Source organism: Culex pipiens, chromosome 2 (assembly GCF_016801865.2).
Source record: "Culex pipiens pallens isolate TS chromosome 2, TS_CPP_V2, whole genome shotgun sequence".
NCBI classification, from domain to species: domain Eukaryota; kingdom Metazoa; phylum Arthropoda; class Insecta; order Diptera; family Culicidae; genus Culex; species Culex pipiens.
In genome coordinates this window covers 49,321,068-49,338,000 of record NC_068938.1, presented here as the reverse complement: position 1 = coordinate 49,338,000, position 16,933 = coordinate 49,321,068, and positions in this window count along the sequence as shown.

Here is a 16,933-nt window from a genome sequence, read left to right as displayed (position 1 = left end):
GCTTAAGGGATGTCATCGTACTAAGGGCGGGGGTAGAAGATATACGGTTTCTGTAAGAACAATATTTTCTCTCTTAGGCTGGTAAAAATTTTATTTAAAGTTTTTGAATTTTTTTTCCAAAAACTTCAAAATTTCACAGGAAATTTAACTGCAATCAGAGAAATCAATTTAAAATGCATTACCCTGCATTTAGAATCTTTTTTAGCATGTTTGGGTTGATTTAAAAATCTTTTGAATTTTTGAAAAAATCGATGTTTACTATCGCGAAAAGATTTTTTTTTTCGCTAAAATTTTTGTTTTCGTGATTTATAAACTTTTTTCATTGAAATGTTTCTACATTTTTACGCTTATTAATTTTGCTTTGCGTTGAAAAATATTCTTCGCATTTTGTGAATTTTCAAAATAATGCTTGAAATTTAAAATTCTTTTTCATAAACATGTTTCTTTCTTGATATCATATAGAATTTTATTTTTTTTGATTTTTTTACCTTGGGAAAAGTTCTATTTATACACCAAAAAAACTTCTAGGTTTAGGAAAAACATATTTCCATAAATTTATTTCACAATTTTGTTATAATATTTCTAACAATTTTAAAAATAATTTTATAAAAATCTAGTGTAATTCTCCCAAGAATGACCTTTTTTTTGGAATTTAAATATTTGTATTTTTCGAGTTGGATTCTAATATTGGAATACAAAAAGGCTATTTAAATATTGGAAAATCAGTATCTTAAAACGGATTTTCTGAACTGAAATTCCGCAAAGTTGTAGGTACAGTATGACTTCTAAACTACTCTAAAGTGATTTAGAATTTTTGAATCCAACATGGCGTAGCCGGTGATTAAACATTGAAAAAATGAATTTGGTAACTTTTAAGGGGTTACATACATGTAGAAAATCTCAAAATTTCATATTACGGCAAAATTGTTAATTCCACCAAAAAGATGATTTTCAATCACTCCTGAAAGTTTCATGAAGATATTTCATGATTCAAGTGAGTAACAGACGATTTAACCCTCTACAACAGCGACCATGTAAATCAAGTAGGCCCGGTACCCCCGTTGAGAATCGCTGCTCTACAACCTAACCCCGCCTTTAGACGGGCTTCGATCTAAAAAATCGCCAAAAATCAATTTTCCAACCGATTTTTGATCTTTCAAAAGCATTGGAAAGAAGAACTCTTAAAATTTTAGAAAATTTCAGAGTTGGAAGTTTAACTTGTTTTATGTGACTTTGCCAATGTTTTTAAAAATGTATTTTTTTTAGGGGTCAACTTTGGCTGTGTTTTTTACTAACATTTCCTTTATTTTCAGTAAAAAGAAGTATGCAGTAATTTTTGTAGTGTCCCAGACTATGCCTTTACACATTTGTTTGCAATTTAAATAATGATGGTGCCATTCTATAGCAGAAAATGTGAAAAACATGCAAAAAATTTAAAAAGTGACTGTAAAAACGTGAAAAAATTAGATAGGCGAAATGTAATTATATTAGGTGGTAGAGTAGGCCAAATACTACCAAAAACAAACATAAACTTAACAAGATAAATGCAAATTAAAATACTAAAAATGAAACAAGAAAAACATAAAACAAGAGAAGTAAAGTTTTTCGTAGAACAAAAGTTGCTCAAAATGACCTCCTGAACACGGGAAAAATAAATATTTTAGAAAAAAAAATTTGGGCAGTAGAGGGTTAAGTTTGAAATTTTGCCATGCACAAAGCGAACTGTCAAAAATTGTGAGCGTTTTTCTCTAAACACAGAGTTGATTTACGGGTGCCACGATATCTCGAGATGGGATGGACCGAATTAGCTGAAATTTGGGATGAAGACTCTCAAGACATATTCCGTGTGCATGACGAAGCCCGATTTTTAAATTTTGCTTTTTAAAAAAATACAAAAATCAAAAACTTACGATTTTTAATATGAAAAACATAAAAATATTTTTAACTTTTTAAAATAAACTTTCTGAAAATCGGCCTTCGTCATGCACACGGGATCGGTTTAACGAGTCTTCACCAAAATTTTGAGCCGATTTCGAAGCAGTGTTGAGATATCGTGGCACCCGTTTTTTGAAACTGCTAACTTCAAATAGCTGTATCTCGGTAATGACACAACCAAATGTCTACAAATTTGTTTTGTTTAAAGTTGAAAATGTATACTTCAATTCCCTGAAAACAGATTTACAAAAAATTTAAGTGTGTGCTCATACCAACCTCTGACATTTTTGCCGATTTAAATGTAGGGGAAATACACCATTTCTCAGCCTATTCCTATTATCAGCCTATCAGCACTTTGATCATGAATTACAGCTTTCTTAAAATGTTTTTGACTGTTCCAAAGTTACAAAAAGCTCAAATAAAAGTGAGCAAGCAACTCTCCATTGTTGATGTGTGTGTGTGTGTGGTCCAATCCAATACCCGCTAACCGGTAGCGAAATTATGGGAAAGTATAATTTGTATCAGGGTAATTCTCTACCAACTCACACGAAATCGGGAAAAGTTGCCCCGACCCCTCTTCGATTTGCGTGAAACTTTGTCCTAAGGGGTAACTTTTGTCCCTGATCACGAATCCGAGGTCCGTTTTTTGATATCTCGTGACGGAGGGGCGGTACGACCCCTTCCATTTTTGAACATGCGAAAAAAGAGGTGTTTTTCAATAATTTGCAGCCTGAAACGGTGATGAGATAGAAATTTGGTGTCAAAGGGACTTTTATGTAAAATTAGACGCCCGGTTTGATGGCGTACTCAGAATTCCGAAAAAAACGTATTTTTCATCGAAAAAAACACCAAAAAAGTTTTAAAAATTCTCCCATTTTCCGTTACTCGACTGTAAAAATTTTTGGAACATGTCATTTTATGGGAAATTTAATGTACTTTTCGAATCTACATTGTCCCAGAAGGGTCATTTTTTCATTTAGAACAAAATTTTTCATTTTAAAATTTCGTGTTTTTTCTAACTTTGCAGGGTTATTTTTAAGAGTGTAACAATGTTCTACAAAGTTGTAGAGCAGACAATTACAAAAATTTGGATATATAGACATAAGGGGTTTGCTTATAAACATCACAAGTTATCGCGATTTTACAAAAAAAAAGTTTTGAAAAAGTTACTTTTTGCGTTTCTCTTTGTTTCGTCGTCCGTGTCTGTCGCGGGTGACCATGAACGGCCATGATCGATGACGACCAACTTTTTCAAAACTTTTTTTCGTAAAATCGCGATAACTCGTGATGTTTATAAGCAAACCCCTTATGTCTATATATCAAAATTTTTGAAATTGTCTGCTCTACAACTTTGTAGAACATTGTTACACTCTAAAAAATAACCCTGCAAAGTTAGAAAAAACACGAAATTTTAAAATGAAAAATTTTGTTCTAAATGAAAAAATGACCCTTCTGGGACAATGTAGATTCGAAAAGTACATTAAATTTCCCATAAAATGACATGTTCCAAAAATTTTTACAGTCGAGTAACGGAAAATGGGAGAATTTTTAAATTTTTTTTAGTGTTTTTTTCGATGAAAAATACGTTTTTTCGGAATTCTGAGTACGCCATCAAATCGGGCGTCTAATTTTACATAAAAGTCCCTTTGACACCATATTTCTGTCTCATCACCGTTTCAGGCTGCAAATTATTGAAAAACACCTCTTTTTTCGCATGTTCAAAAATGGAAGGGGTCGTACCGCCCCTCCGTCACGAGATATCAAAAAACGGACCTCGGATTCGTGATCAGGGACAAAAGTTACCCCTTAGGACAAAGTTTTACGCAAATCAAAGAGGGGTCGGGGCAACTGCTGTGTGAGTTGGCGGAGATCAGACTGTGTACATGCCGAATGCTGATACAGCTTATCTCAGTCCCGGGTATTAGGTGGTGATAGCCCTCGCGCTGCTTCCAACGACCCATTTCAGAATGACAGAGCTCCTTGCGGTCCAATTCCGAGGTCGCTGGGCATTGTTCGGCCCCGCCTAAACATAGAAGCAAGCTTTTGAAGGAAACTTGATCTATATTTAGACTTCCAATCCCCTCAGGCAAATCAGGGATCAGCGCGTATTTAATATGAGAAGATAACGTGTTTCAACACTACGGATCAATTCACTGCAAGAGTGTGAACCTTCTGATGGCCGGCTGCTTAGCGTCCCAGACCACCACCAATCCAAAGGTGTGAGTTCGAATCCCACCTGATTCATTTTAGTTTTTATTCATATTCAAATTCCTGATTCCAAATTTCAAAGGTACCGACCGGGATTTGATCCCTAAACCTTCTGCTTGGGAGACAGAAGCCGTAACCATTAAGCCACGGAGCCGCTTTTAGCAAGCAACTCTCCATTGTTGATGTATCTAAAAATGACGATTTAGTAGCGGAAACTGCAAAAGTGATGAGAATTGGTCGAACGGCTTAGAGTGATTAAAATGGGTATATTTCCCCTATGTAACCCCTTAAGGCAATCAACTATTCAAATGTGACTAAAATAGGGTCGCAGAATTGCGAGCACTTTTAAGATTTTTTATGTCTTTTAGACCTCTTCATAGCCCGTTTTACCCAGGGATCTGACACGCACGCAGTTTACTGAAATCCCCGCCAGAGGCGCTGCAAATATTGTTTACGTATGGTTTTTGAATAGGTCGTATGAAATAAATACATAATTTTTGTTCCAAATCTTTTAATTGTTAGTTTTCACCTCGGTTTTAACCTTCTTTTGCATATATATGCGAGATAATAATTACAAGTGTTACTCAATTTTTTCCACATTTAACATTTATTAGATCAATAAAACAAAGTTCTACTTGGCTTCTACTTGACCATTCAAGCAAAACAACACAACACACTGAACTAAACTAAGAAAATGAATAGTTTCAGTTTCCTTGAAACAAAATAAAATTAGTATGATCCTTCCTGTCCGTTGTATTAACATGAATTACGCTTTCAGAACTCTAACTAAATTTCGGTCGAAAATGCTTTAAACTAGCTGTAACTGAACACCAAAGTGCTGATAGTGTGGCCAGCTCTACTGCGTTGTGTTTACCGCAGAGAGAGTTCTGAGAATTGATCACATTTCTCAAAATCTACAGGGGAAGAAGGATGCGTGGACATACCGTAACAAAAGCTCCGATTTATGATTGTATGTATGTATGGAGGTTTTCACAATTTTCGCGAATATATATCGAATATTTTAGGTGGTGCCAAAAAGGAGGTGGTTGTCCAAATTTGAGCTTGATCAGAAATCGTTGATTTCTAGATTAAATTTTCAAAACAACCTATCCCTCATGGGTTTCCTATGCAGATAAGACCTTTTGAAAATTTAATCTAGATTTCCATTTTGCACTATTTAAAAAAATATAAATATAAATAAAATTGATATTTTTTAACTGCTAAACCCTCATGTTTTCGCCCCAAACGAGACCATCGAAATTCAATTGCCGTACACAGGCTTCCCACTTTCCCCCCCACCGGGTAATTTGGCTCCAATTATTCCACAAGTGCACACAAACACATTTAACGGCAATTTGCATATTAATTAGAACGGGGAGAGCAGAGCACGATGCAAAAATGGTCCCATCCCCCTCCGCCCTTCCTCCCCTCTCTCCAAATTTACTCCCCTCTCAATTCAATTTGATGAAAATCACACCAGCTCCGTTTAAAAATCTGGCAAAAATTTCCAACCCATTTCCCGCCGCTGACGTGACGTCGTGCTTTTTCCCCACACCCAGATCTGTGAGGAGAGCTTTTTCCGGTCCTTGTCAGCGCAGCGTCGTTCGTTGTTCATTCATCATGATGTAGAAAATAATGAAAATTATGCAAATTTCTGGTCGTGTGCCCACCGCCGCCGATTGCAGACTGTTTGGCCATAAATTTAGTTAAAATTTGTGCGCGCAGCACCGATTTTTCGAAGGGCGCGGACCATTTCCATCCAGGTTTATTCTAATGATGGGAAACGGGGTGGGTTGACGGAATGGCATTCATGGTTTTGGAGGAACAAAAATTTGATTTTTAAATAATTGAGTTAAATTATTTAAAAAAAAAGGAAAAGAAAAAAAAAATGGTGAAAGTCACAAAATTTGAAAAATATGGGTGATAAGTGTTTAATGTTTAATGTTTAATGTTTAATGTTTAATGTTTAATGTTTAATGTTTAATGTTTAATGTTTAATGTTTAATGTTTAATGTTTAATGTTTAATGTTTAATGTTTAATGTTTAATGTTTAATGTTTAATGTTTAATGTTTAATGTTTAATGTTTAATGTTTAATGTTTAATGTTTAATGTTGAATGTTTAATGTTTAATGTTTAATGTTTAATGTTTAATGTTTAATGTTTAATGTTTAATGTTTAATGTTCGATGTCAAGGCATTATGGCGTAACGTACAAAACAAATGCAAAAAAACTACACCAATTCAATCTAATCAACAAAATATACAGTTTGAAACCTGCTTTATCGTTCCCGGATTTACCTCACATGACTCTTCCCTCCTGCTCCACGCATAAATGGACCTTTTCTGCCATTAGTGTCAAACGCGAATAAATCCTCACAATGAAACCATTAAGCCGAGCGATTTCGTTTTATTTCTATGGCAGCATCAGCCAGCAAATCCTCAATCCTAATCCATTTTTCCTCGCATGAGTTTAGTCTCTCTTTTTTTGCCCAACCACAAAAGTGAGCATCGTGTGTGTGTGCCTTCGTCCCTGTCAATTTGTGGGAATGTTTGAGTTTCACCGCGCGTGGGAGGCTGCAAATGACAGAGGTATGGTACTTCACATCATTCCGAGCGTTTTATTAAGCGTGAAATCGTTTCATTTTTTTTCCTCCGACTTTTTTTTCTCATTTTATTAGGAATGTTGCCTTTGGTGAACCGTGCCGCAAAATGGTCGTCGTTTTTATGTGAAGTATCTTATTTTTATTTAGTTGTTGATGTTTGGTGGAAACGGTGCAATTGAATTTAGAGTGCAATTGTTGGAAAAGATTGTTTTTTACAATTTATCAGTGCACTCTTAATTTACATTCACCTATTTTTTTATAAAATTTCCATGAAAAACTTTTAAATATATTTCTGAATTTATTTTGAATGTTGGGTTGATATTATTTTTTATGTAAAAATATTATTCAATTTTTTTTTGATAATCAGTTTCGACGTTTTCAAGATTTTGTAGTTTTTAGATTAATTAGATAAATTTTAATTTTTTATTTAGTTTCTTTTTTCAACAGTATTTAATCTTAAATCATGTCATATTCAATCTGTTGGTAATTGTTGGTATGAATGTGTGCTTACACGTTAATTTAAATTTCTCAAATTTCTACAGCTAACGCATTGAGATTGCTTCATTGAAACTTTATCCATCGCTAGAAATTGATACATTTCAGTGCACAATTGCCACCAATTCATCCCACTTTATTTGATAAATCGCGCTCTCACAATACAATGTTAAAAAATTAGTACTCGCTACGCGAGTATGCTATTAATTTACGTACTGTTTTTTTTTCGTTCTCCTGTTCCCATCCATCAGGCCGAAATCGGATCCCAAATGGAAACTCAATCTCGTACCGACAACGAAAATCAATTAAATCCCGACACGGGGGCCGTTCAATTACGGTAATTATCGGTGAAAGGCATTATTTTAACTGTTAAAGCATTCCCTCCCGCGTGTATCTGTGTGTGTTTGTGCTATGTGATTTAACGGTGACGATGAATGGTGAACATGACAGTCGCATTTAAATTTCCAAGTTTATTGGGGATGAGCTTTGATTGAGTTTTGTTGACTCGTGAGATATGTTAAATTAAAATAAGCATGCTATTGTTATACCAACACTGCAAATTTAAATTAAAAATGTTCAGCAAATTTGTTTAACAAAGCTAACATAATGCTCTGAACACAACAAAAAACAGCATGAACATTTTTTCCCAATAAGCCGCACCTTCATGTGTGTGTGTTGTATTTGCAATGGACATGCTTTCATTGAAAAGTGCACCATCTTTTTTTTGGTTGCAAATGTTTAACAATTGCATTTAAAAATTTCACCTCTGTGCTAATTGAAATTGCTGCTCCCGGCTTATGTGGACTTTTTTTCCACTCTCCAATATCTATTTTAGGGGTTCTCAAGCAGGACAGACTGATAATAATTAAATTATTTTGAATCCAACATAGGTCCACATTGTTCATTAGTGTTTTTTTAATTTAGACAAAAAAATAAAATAAAATAAAAATGATCAAAAATATTTTAGGTATATTTAATGGTGTCAAATTTGGCCCAGAGTCATAAAATAGCTCAAGGAACAATAATCAGCTTGTGAATCAAGGTTTTGAAAAAAGTCCCATATTCTGGGCACCCCAATGCACATAGAAAAAACACGAAATTTTGAAATGAAAATTTTTGTTCTAAATGAAATGACTCTTCTGAGTTATTGCAGATTCAAAAAGTACATTAAATTTCCCATAAAATGACATGTTTCAAAATATTTTACAGTTAAGTAACGCAAAATGGCAGGGGTTTTAAAACTTTTTTAAGTGTTTTTTTTTCGATGAAATATACGTTTTTTTCGAAATTTTGAGTACGCCATCAAATCGGGCGTCTAATTTTACATAAAAGTCCCTTTGACATCAAATTTCCATCTTGTCACCATTTCAGGCTGCAAATTATTGAAAAACATGTTTTTTGCATGTTCAAAAACTTAAAGGGTTGTACCGCCGTCCCTCAAAAAACGGACCTCGGATTCGTGATCAGGGACGAAAATTACCCTTTAAGACAACGTTTCACGAAAATCGAAGAGGGGTCGAGGCAACTGCTGTGTGAGTTGGCGGAGAATTACCCATACCATTTTTTTCGTTAGCATTCTATAACTTTGTAGAACACGAAATTTTAAAATGAAAATGTTTGATCTAAAATGAAAAAAATAGGGGAAAGTGGGGCAAGTGTAACAAGCTAAGGAAAGGCTCGTTATAACCCATCAAAAACGTTAAAAAATCTGTCGGATTTTTTTTATAATCATCTAATCTCAGGTCTTGACTAAGACTTTGATAGAACAAGTTTTAAAAAAATTCTGTTTTTTAATGTAAAAAATTGATTTTAAAAATTTTTATTTTCCGTACGTTCTTCTCAACTAGTGGGGCAAGAGGAACAATGCATGAAACAACATGTTAATTTGCTAACAATTGAACTGTTATCACTTAGATACATCAGATTAGAATGTATTTGAAACGTTTCTTTCATTTTTAAGATTAAATAACAATATTTTACTTAAAATTTGATCGTTTTACGAAAAAAAAATATTACTTAGATGAAAAAAGGAAATTTTTCATAATATCATTATATTTTGCATGGACATTTTTTTTAACAATTGTTTATCAGTTTTTTAGTACTTTTATGTATTTTTTCCCAATTAAATATGTTGTTGCAGCAATTCGTATTTTTTTCCATACTAAAAATCCATATGGTACACTTGCCCCACCTGAACAAGATTTTTTAAAAGCTCTCAACAAAAATAACCAAAAGTTAAATCATACTTTATAATAGGTGCAAGTCATTGGTAGGGACACTACTGATCTAGGAAAAATAGCATTTTGATAAAATGAGCCTAAAAACGAACCCTAAGCCTTATTTTGTACCATCCAAATATTAAAATTTTGAAAAAACTTCATTAAATCTTATGTCCCTTGGCGTTTACGTCGTTTTGGAGGTTACGTGGTAGTAGAATTGCATTGCTAGCAACAATTCCTCATACTTAAGGCTACCAACTGTACGGATTTTTTCCTTACCATACGGATTTTCGAACCTCTTCGCGGATTTTTAACAGGCCGGAATTTTTGTAGGGAATTTTACGCATAATACGGATTTGTACGGAATTTTAACAACTTTTTAATCTTTTTTGATTTGGTCGAAGCTTTTGTTAACTATAAGTTTTTATTTTTCTGTGAGTTTGATTTAAAAAGGGATATTTTTCCGGGGAATCCTCAATTCAAACTTGATTATCAATAATTCTAGAGTTTTTGAACTATTGTCTTTCATATGTTGATAGGACCTTTTAAAAAAAACTCTAGAATTGTTCTTTTAGAAATTCCTTACTATATATATTCCTTTCTAAAACTTGTGAAAACATTTGAACATTTAACAAATCTAGAGTTTTTTAAAGGTCCTATAAACTGTTGTGTTTCACATGTTATAGGACCTTTTCAATAAAAAAAACTCTGGAAAAGTGTTCGTGAAAACACTAAGAACGATATTATTCGTAAAAGCAAACTTGACATTTCGTAAACTTTTAAACGTTTAACAAAAAAAATTGAAGAACATAATGATTTGATTCAAATCACGGTTTATTTTATGAATACTTTTAAACGTGCAAGTCATAAGCACTCTGATAGCATTTTGTGAAATTTGTTAGCTGTAAAAACGACACAGTTTTATATTTTTAATTCTCAGATTTATTAAATTTAAATAACGTAAATAATTCATTGACAATTTTTGTTATACCATGGTAAAGTGTACGGATTTTTGCTCAGCAAGAGTTGGTAGCCTTACGTCATACTGATAATAATCAAAATTGTAAAAGTTACGGCCGTACGAGCGATTGTTCCTCTTGCCCCATATGGTGGTCTTGCCCCACCTTCCCCTACGCTTCTTGGTTATAGCAGATTCGTAATGTACATTAAATTTCTCCAAAAATTATACGTCCCAATATTTTGTGCAGTCAAATAACGGAAAATGGCATCATTTTCTAAACAACTGTTGTATTTTTTTTTCGATGAAAAATACATTTTTTCGGAATTCTGAGTTCGCCATGAAATCGGGCATAAAAGACTTTTTGACATCAATTTTCCAAACCATCACCAATTCAGGCTGCAAATAATCAAAAAACAAGTAATTTTTCGCAAAAATGGAAGGGGTCGTACCACCCTAACGTCACGAGATATCGAATAATGGAGCTCGGATTCACGATTAGGGACAAAAATTACCCCTCGGGACAAAGTATCACACAACATGTTTAAACCAGCTAGCCCCCAGCTAGTTTTATTGTGGTTTTGTGGAAGCATCTTGATTGCTTATTGGCTTTATTTCGGCATTCAAAGACACAGACGCTGATTAGAAGGTTTTATGCCTCGGACATAAAACCTAGTGACATTAAAAGCCAAATGGCTTCCAATCAGGTTTTATGAAAGTTTTAAGAGTGTCTTAAAAACCTGATAGCAAATGCCATGCCAAACGGTTTTATCGCATACTTCTTTAGTTAAGTGCTCAAAGCTGTCAAATGCCATTAGGCATGTTAAATGCTTTCTGAAACCCATGGCGCTAAATCGTGGTCTGATTGAATGTGATTGACCGCCATCTTTGTAGAAAAAATAGAAAAAGCAAAAAAAATTGATTAAAATTTGAAATTGAATTGAGCCACCTAATGCGAGAAATAAGCACTCAAATTAATGTAATTGCTGTCAATATCTTTCATTCCATCATCGCCATTTTTGCAAACCTAAATGGAGATGGTTTGGCAAGACGAAGAGTTATTTTGTGAATACGTATTAAATGTCATTTTTCCATAACTTCTGACTAGGTTTTAAGAAAAGTTTTATTACGGCTTTGAGGAGTTTGTTATGATTGAATTGTAAAGCCTTGAGCTCCTATGAAGGTTTTATAAATAAACATTGGGTTTTTAGAGGGATTTTTCTGGGTTCTGGGGAGGTTGTTACGATTAAGTTGTTTTAATGTAGGATTTGATAGGTTTATAGCGGTTGTAAGAGCTACGATAAAGCCTAAAACGTTACCTGTGGGGTCGGGGCCAGTTTGTCCAAAACCGGCTGAAATTTTCAAATAAAAATGGTTTCTGAGTTTCTTAGATAATATGTTTTCTTTCTATATTTTGTTTTTTTCTTAGTTTTGTATTTTTAGTTTTGTATTTTTAGTTTTTTATTTTTAGTTTGTTAGTTTGTTAGTTTATTAGTTTGTTTGTTTATTAGTTTGTTAGTTTGTTAGTTAGTTAGTTTGTTTGTCAGTTTCTAAGTTTCTTTGTTTTGTATTTTTTGTGATTAACTTATACTAATCTTACTCGTAATTTAAAACAGACCACCCCCAGCAAAATACAATGCATTGTGCTAGGAATAATCGCTTTTTCGCCGACAAAATACTTTCCCAACAAATTTGCCGAGCGCAGATCAATGTGTGGGCACATGATGTACGATTTTCTTTTTTTTTTTTGCTGGTCGTACTCGCCGATGAATTTAAATAAATTGATGCGAGTTTTTAATATCGATATGTTCGTTCGCTGGAAATTCGTTTTTCGCTTCGCCATTTTTTTTTCAGAGCGGACAATACGAATACGGTACAATTTAATTCAATTGCACGGTTTCACTATTTGGTGAAATTGTCACCAGCTTGAAGCGGGGATTAAATTTGTTTCCCCGTTTTGCATAGTTGAAAGTTGGAAAAATATTGAACAAATATTTGAATAAAAGCTCATTTCAATAATTTCCCCCATCAAATAACCCTTTCATGTGACTGTCTGACCTTAAGGAACTCAAGCTCAGGTCAAGTGACTTTGAGGGCTTGCAAATGCAAACAAATGGGGCATAAGAAGTTAGTGCTCGACACACACACATAGAGCGCATAATGTGCTGCAGTTCAGAATGAAGTGCACTTTCTCAACGACTTTCACTCAATGGGCTGCTTCACCGTCCATAATCGTCGTCGTCGGTTGGTGGCCTACAGCTGAGCAACAGGCCAAGACCGAGAGCCAATAGAGAGTTCTCCGGTGGGGTTTATTGGCGTAACGGGTTTGGTCATTAGCACGAGAATGAGGTTTGCTTAAGACATGAATCCTTTATTAGAAGCAGTTATCGAAGTCCCTTTGGAATGGAAGTGGGGGTTCATCTTGGTTTGAATTGCGGAATAGCTTTTCAACGATTGACTTGCAGAAATTTTAATGTTTTTAATTTTTTTTTACTGTTTTCAATTTCATCAAGCTACTCCAAAAAAATATTCCAAGCAAGCCAATGGCGTCCAAAAATTTCAACTGGAATCCACCGGCATGTTTCGTCCTCGTCTGAAAAAGGTTAATCGCCACCACAAAACAACACACATATTTCGAAGCATTTTCGAACTGCACCAAAGTGCGTGAGGCAAAAATACCACGCCGAAATCCTGAGCCGCCCACATTTCGTTGTATCCGAAATGTGTTACCCCGCCAAAACCAAGTGCACGCGCTTGAAAGTTTTCCCGCGGGAATGTGAATTTGTACCGCACCCAATAAAGGACACGAAATATGCTGCTGCCGGATAACAACGCTGCAACGAAATAGCAGCTGTGGCCAACGGACATTTTCAATTTTCGGCCATTATAATTTTTCGGCCAAAATCGGCAGCTGCGGGGTTTTTCGGAGGGAAATACCATGGCGAAGGTGGTGCCTGGGAATGTTTGGTAGAATGTCGTGAAAATAAGTTGGAATTATTTAAATTATTAATTAATAGCTATCAAAAAAAAAAAAAAAAAAACGAAAGTAAGCGATACATAAAAATTTTCAAGCGATTCAAACATAAATTTGAAATTTTTAACAGTGCAAAGTGTGTACTGCCCGATCGGAATTTGGTCTCAAAAATGATTGGATTGAATTGAAACAAATTGTTGCAGCTGGTTAAGCTCGCAAAACCATGCTTTTCGTTCATAACGATTTTTAACGGTGGATAAATAAAATGAATAAAATGAATAAAATGAATAAAATGAATAAAATGAATAAAATGAATAAAATGAATAAAATGAATAAAATGAATAAAATGAATAAAATGAATAAAATGATTAAAATGAATAAAATGAATAAAATGAATAAAATGAATAAAATGAATAAAATGAATAAAATGAATAAAATGAATAAAATGAATAAAATGAATAAAATGAATAAAATGAATAAAATGAATAAAATGAATAAAATGAATAAAATGAATAAAATGAATAAAATGAATAAAATGAATAAAATGAATAAAATGAATAAAATGAATAAAATGAATAAAATGAATAAAATGAATAAAATGAATAAATGAATAAAATGAATAAAATGAATAAAATGAATAAAATGAATAAAATGAATAAAATGAATAAAATGAATAAAATGAATAAAATGAATAAAATGAATAAAATGAATAAAATGAATAAAATGAATAAAATGAATAAAATGAATAAAATGAATAAAATGAATAAAATGAATAAAATGAATAAAATGAATAAAATGAATAAAATGAATAAAATGAATAAAATGAATAAAATGAATAAAATGAATAAAATGAATAAAATGAATAAAATGAATAAAATGAATAAAATGAATAAAATGAATAAAATGAATAAAATGAATAAAATGAATAAAATGAATAAAATGAATAAAATGAATAAAATGAATAAAATGAATAAAATGAATAAAATGAATAAAATGAATAAAATGAATAAAATGAATAAAATGAATAAAATGAATAAAATGAATAAAATGAATAAAATGAATAAAATGAATAAAATGAATAAAATGAATAAAATGAATAAAATGAATAAAATGAATAAAATGAATAAAATGAATAAAATGAATAAAATGAATAAAATGAATAAAATGAATAAAATGAATAAAATGAATAAAATGAATAAAATGAATAAAATGAATAAAATGAATAAAATGAATAAAATGAATAAAATGAATAAAATGAATAAAATGAATAAAATGAATAAAATGAATAAAATGAATAAAATGAATAAAATGAATAAAATGAATAAAATGAATAAAATGAATAAAATGAATAAAATGAATAAAATGAATAAAATGAATAAAATGAATAAAATGAATAAAATGAATAAAATGAATAAAATGAATAAAATGAATAAAATGAATAAAATGAATAAAATGAATAAAATGAATAAAATGAATAAAATGAATAAAATGAATAAAATGAATAAAATGAATAAAATGAATAAAATGAATAAAATGAATAAAATGAATAAAATGAATAAAATGAAAAACGAAACTATTGGCACTACGCCCCCCGGGGCATGGCCTTCCTCTAACGTGGGATTTCTGCTCCAGCGCCTCTGACGAGACAGGAGAAACCGGGACCGACGTTTTACTTCACCATCCGATAGAAGCTCAGTGGATAAGGCGGGAATCGAACCCGCGTCTCATAGCATCATTGGGAATAAAATGAATAAAATGAATAAAATGAATAAAATGAATAAAATGAATAAAATGAATAAAATGAATAAAATGAATAAAATGAATAAAATGAATAAAATGAATAAAATGAATAAAATGAATAAAATGAATAAAATGAATAAAATGAATAAAATGAATAAAATGAATAAAATGAATAAAATAAATAAAATGAATAAAATGAATAAAATGAATAAAATGAATAAAATGAATAAAATGAATAAAATGAATAAAATGAATAAAATGAATAAAATGAATAAAATGAATAAAATGAATAAAATGAATAAAATGAATAAAATGAATAAAATGAATAAAATGAATAAAATGAATAAAATGAAAAAAAATGAATACAATGAATAAAATGAATAAAATGAATAAAATGAATAAAATGAATAAAATGAATAAAATGAATAAAATGAATAAAATGAATAAAATGAATAAAATGAATAAAATGAATAAAATGAATAAAATGAATAAAATGAATAAAATGAATGAAATGAATAAAATGTATAAAATGAATAAAATGAATAAAATGAATAAAATGAATAAAATGAATAAAATGAATAAAATGAATAAAATGAATAAAATGAATAAAATGAATAAAATGAATAAAATGAATAAAATGAATAAAATGAATAAAATGAATGAAATAAATAAAATGAATAAAATTAATAAAATGAATAAAATAAAATGAATAAAATGAATGAAATGAATAAAATGAATAAAATGAATAATATGAATAAAATGAATAAAATGAATAAAATGAATAAAATGAATAAAATGAATAAAATTAATAAAATGAATAAAATGAATAAAATGAATAAAATGAATAAAATGAATAAAATGAATAAAATGAATAAAATGAATAAAATGAATAAAATGAATAAAATGAATAAAATGAATAAAATGAATAAAATGAATAAAATGAATAAAATGAATAAAATGAATAAAATGAATAAAATGAATAAAATGAATAAAATGAATAAAATGAATAAAATGAATAAAATGAATAAAATGAATAAATGAATAAAATGAATAAAATGAATAAAATGAATAAAATGAATAAAATGAATAAAATGAATAAAATGAATAAAATGAATAAAATGAATAAAATGAATAAAATGAATAAAATGAATAAAATGAATAAAATGAATAAAATGAATAAAATGAATAAAATGAATAAAATGAATAAAATGAATAAAATGAATAAAATGAATAAAATGAATAAAATGAATAAAATGAATAAAATGAATAAAATGAATAAAATGAATAAAATGAATAAAATGAATAAAATGAATAAAATGAATAAAATGAATAAAATGAATAAAATGAATAAAATGAATAAAATGAATAAAATGAATAAAATGAATAAAATGAATAAAATGAATAAAATGAATAAAATGAATAAAATGAATAAAATGAATAAAATGAATAAAATGAATAAAATGAATAAAATGAATAAAATGAATAAATGAATAAAATGTATAAAAAGAATAAAATGAATAAAATGAATAAAATGAATAAAATGAATAAATGAATAAATGAATAAAATGAATAAAATGAATAAAATGAATAAAATGAATAAAATGAATAAAATGAATAAAATGAATAAAATGAATAAAATGAATAAAATGAATAAAATGAATAAAATGAATAAAATGAATAAAATGAATAAAATGAATAAAATGAATAAAATGAATAAAATGAATAAAATGAATAAAATGAATAAAATGAATAAAATGAATAAAATGAATAAAATGAATAAAATGAATAAAATGAATAAAAT